Source organism: Cricetulus griseus, chromosome 7, assembly GCF_003668045.3.
Source record: "Cricetulus griseus strain 17A/GY chromosome 7, alternate assembly CriGri-PICRH-1.0, whole genome shotgun sequence".
NCBI lineage: Eukaryota > Metazoa > Chordata > Mammalia > Rodentia > Cricetidae > Cricetulus > Cricetulus griseus.
Window position 1 is genome coordinate 116,481,962 of NC_048600.1, and position 3,958 is coordinate 116,485,919.

At 47.2% G+C, this 3,958-nt stretch overlaps 1 non-coding gene across 1 annotated transcript; it reads right to left on the reverse strand.

Annotated features, from left to right (window-relative positions):
• Nucleotides 1–3,372: 3,372 nt before the first annotated feature.
• On the reverse strand, nt 3,373–3,563 carry LOC113831972. The gene has a single exon (XR_003487439.1). It is a non-coding gene; the product is annotated as a U2 spliceosomal RNA (small nuclear RNA).
• Between the last annotated feature and the right edge of the window lie 395 nt (nt 3,564–3,958).

Here is a 3,958-nt window from a genome sequence, read left to right on the forward strand (position 1 = left end):
TTCTTAATTAGTGATTGATGAGGAAGGGCCCTGGGCTGGTAGGCCTGGATTCTACAAGAAAGCAGGCTGAGGAAGCCATGAGGAGCAAGCACTCCTCCATGGCTCTGCATCAGCCTCTGCCTCTAGTTTCCTGCCCTAATTGAGTTGTCCTGAATTCCTTCAGGGGTGAACAGTGATGTGGAATTGTGAGCCAAATAAGCCCTTTCTTCCCCAACTTGCTTTAAGTCATGGTGTTTCTTCACAGTAGTAATAACCCTAAGTAAGACAATGCCAAAGGGTGGGGGGAGATTCTCAAGGTACCTGAGGCCTTTCCTTGATCTTATTTTATAACACACATAGAATGTATGTGTGCGCAACAAAGCAAACTACATAAATAAACCTAATTATGACCATTCTTACCTCTCAACAGTACCTTGAATTGGTTTGGGTTTTTTTTTTTTTTTTTTTTTTTTTTGCTTGTTTTTTGAGATAGTGTTTCTCTGTGTAGCCTTAGCTGTCCTGAAACTCGATCTGTAGATCAGTCTGGCCTTGAAATCACAGAGATCCACCTGTTGCTGCCCACGAGTGTTGGGATTAAACGCATGTGCTATCATGCCCCACTCCTTGACTTGTTTTTTAAAATATTGAATGTTTCTTTTGTTTATTTTATGTGTGCATATGTGTATTTTGCCTGCACATACACCCGTGAATCACATGCATGCCTGGTGCCCAGGCTGGAAGGAGATGTAGGATCCCTTTGGAACTGTAGTTCCTGGAAGTGACTGGGAGCCAACATGTGAGTGCTGGAATCGAACCTGGGACCTTTGGAAGAGCAGGCAGTGCTCTTAACGACTGAGCCATCTCTCCAGCCCCACTATCTTAAATTGTTGAGATTTCCTTCACCATTCTATCAAAACCTAGTTTATGAAATGGTCTCACTGCTTTGTAATTTTCCCAGTACCACATACAATGTCCAAATGACTGAGACATGGTCACAGGTTAAAAACATTCGATGTCCAATAATTAAAAGGATGACTGACAAGCAATCACTTCACTGCTTGGAGGTGACTGATCTAAGAGAGAAGGTTCTGAACAGTGTACAGAAGTAGAGACAGTATGCTTGGGGTCACTCCTAACCAGAGCTCTCAGATTCAATTAAGGTTCAGTGGAGGAAAGCAATGGGGACAAGGATAGACTTCGGGGTCAGCAGCAACTAGGCAGATCAAGTAGCCACTCAGAAACTGAAAAGATTTTTTAAAAAGGACAGGGGGTGGAAATGAGAAACATAGTGCGATGTCCTGAGGTTCTGGGCAAATTAAATGGGTTTCCTGTTAATACGAAATGGAGTCTATAATATATTAAAGGATGCTTTGCCCACCTTCTGGGAGAGGAGTTTTGGATAGTCTGTTTGGGAATGATGAAAATCCCATGTCACTATGTTGCCTTGAAATTTAAGAATATTCATAAGCGTTCTCTGTTTATTTGGATTAAAAAAGGTATGCTTGATAAACTGAGTTGTGACACGACTTATCAAGCATACCGTTGAAAGGCAGCATAGTGACATGGGATTTTCAGCGTTACGCTTGGGTTTGACCAGTTACTGTCACCAACCATCATCAAACTCATGACATACGAGTTTGAATTTCTTCATCTAGGAATTCCTGGAACCAGAGGCTTAGGGGAAATGCACTTGGAAGTACCGCGTAAATCAGAAAGCCGCACAAACGCTAGCTCACTGTTGCTCTCGGGGCTTCACTCCAGATCCTGCATTTGCACCCACCTTCACTGGAGATGTCTGAAAAAGGGGCTTGCCGTCGCATGCCTTCTGGGCTCTCTGCGCATCTCTCGATGAGTAAAATTTGATGATGGCGTAGAAACCAGGGCGGGCCACTGCAGCGTTTGGGAAGACTCGGACTGAATACAGAAGGCCAAACTGCGAGAACACTGTAAACAGAGAATGCTGTGGGAGGCCCACGACGTGAGTGCGGATCTCCAGCTCCACGAGAAACCCAGTGTGGTCCCGCGAGTCCCCGCCCTTCTCCAGCCCGGAGCACTCCTCCCGCCCGAGCACTCCTCCCGCCCGAGCACTCCTCCCGCAGGACCCCCTCCCCCTCGCCACCCTCGCCCTCGCGCAGCCCCTCACACTTAAGTTCTCGGCTTGGGGACCAGCGCTCAGATCCCACACCAACAAAACTTTGTCACTCTGGGTGGGAACCACGAAAGGAATCAACTCCGCCATGGTAAAGCCACTGCGCCTGCGCAAGAAACTACCGCGAAGTTGGAACTGTGTTGCATACAAGGGGCGGTGCCAGGTGGGAAAGGGGCGGAGTCTAGCCTCCCATCATTTCCCTAAAACGTCCCACAGAGCAGGTATTTAAATTTATTTCAGTGCTATATACTAATACTCTGCGCATATTATCACAACCATATCAAGTGCCAAATGCCTTTCACATATGAGCATCTCAGCTGCCCGGTGGGGGCACACGCCTTTAATCTCAGCACTCCGGAGGCTAAAGCAGCCAGGTCTAACACTACACAGAGAAAGCCTGCCACGAAAAACCAAAGGTACATATGAATATCTCAAAGACTATCAGTTTCACATTTGTAGTACTTTATAAAATTATAGTTGCCTAAGGATCAGGGTGTTAAGACAGAACCAACTGCATACTTTTAACCGTGAGAGGAAGAAGCAAAGGAGAGACTGATATTGGCATGAATGTAAATCAGAATTGCTTGTAATGTAAGTAATAATAAATTTAGAAACCGAACAGGTGGTTGGTTGGGCGTTGGTGGTGCACGCCTTTAATCCCAGCACTCCGGAGGCAGAGGCAGGCGGATCTCTGTGAGTTCGAAGCCAGAGCGAGTGCCAGCATAGTAAGCTTTAAAAAAGCCACAGAGAAACCTAAAAAGCTCAAGTAGCATGTAGGTGGCAGACGCTTTTAATCCTAGCACTGTGAGAAAGAAGCAGATAGATATTTCAGCTCGAGATCAAACCTGGTACGTAAACAACCCCCAAAACCACGAAATCCTGACTCCAAGCTCCCCAACAGTAACACAAGTTCCCCAATATCAGAAGACAGGAAGAGGTGACTAGCAATAGACGGTAAAACTACAAAACTCAGAACCTGGCACACACATTTCTAACACTAGAAAAAAAAAAAAAAACCCTCAAATTGAAGAAAACTCTTAAAGTTCTCAAAAACCCTTGTAACAGAGACAGCAGCCCAAAGAGCACAGATAAAAAAAGGGAGACAAACATGCCTAACACAAGCCCATAAAGGTAGTCTTATTAACAAAGACCACCAGTACTGGAAGCACACAAAAAGAGAGAAAAACAAGGCTGAAAGTGTAGGAAGACTCGAACTTCTTTTTACCAGCATGAGAAATCCCCCGAGGGGGTGCACCGTTCCTGGAGGTACTGCAATACCAGGTCGATGCGTGGAGTGGACGGAGCAAGCTCCTATTCCAACTCCTAATTCCAAAAATCCATTTAATATATTGTCCTCGGATAGAGGACGTATCAGATATTAAACTGATAAGAACAGATACTACACTTGATCTTAGCCAAAAGGCCGAGAAGCGATAACCCCACACCGACACGCCACCGCGCCACTCGCCTGCGCGCACACCTTCACATCACGGTCGCCGACGCGCGCGCTCCCGCACACACGCGCGCGACAGCGACTCTCCTGCTCGATCCTCACCACGACCCTAACTCCGGGGAAAGCCTGTGGGATGCAGCGTGGGCCGAGGATGTTTCCTGGCTCTCTTCGCTCCCAGAGTTCCTGGGAGACGCGGCCACGGCCTCATTTGCATGCCCCGCCCAGCGCGCGTTCCGTCTGTGCGCTGCACAGCGCCGCCGCGCCCGCCCTTCCGCCGGGTTCCTCTTCGCGATCTCTCAGATACAAAATTGACAATAACCAGCACAAGAAGTACTCTCACTCTTTCTCCCTTCCCCTATTATTTGCTGTGGTCCTGA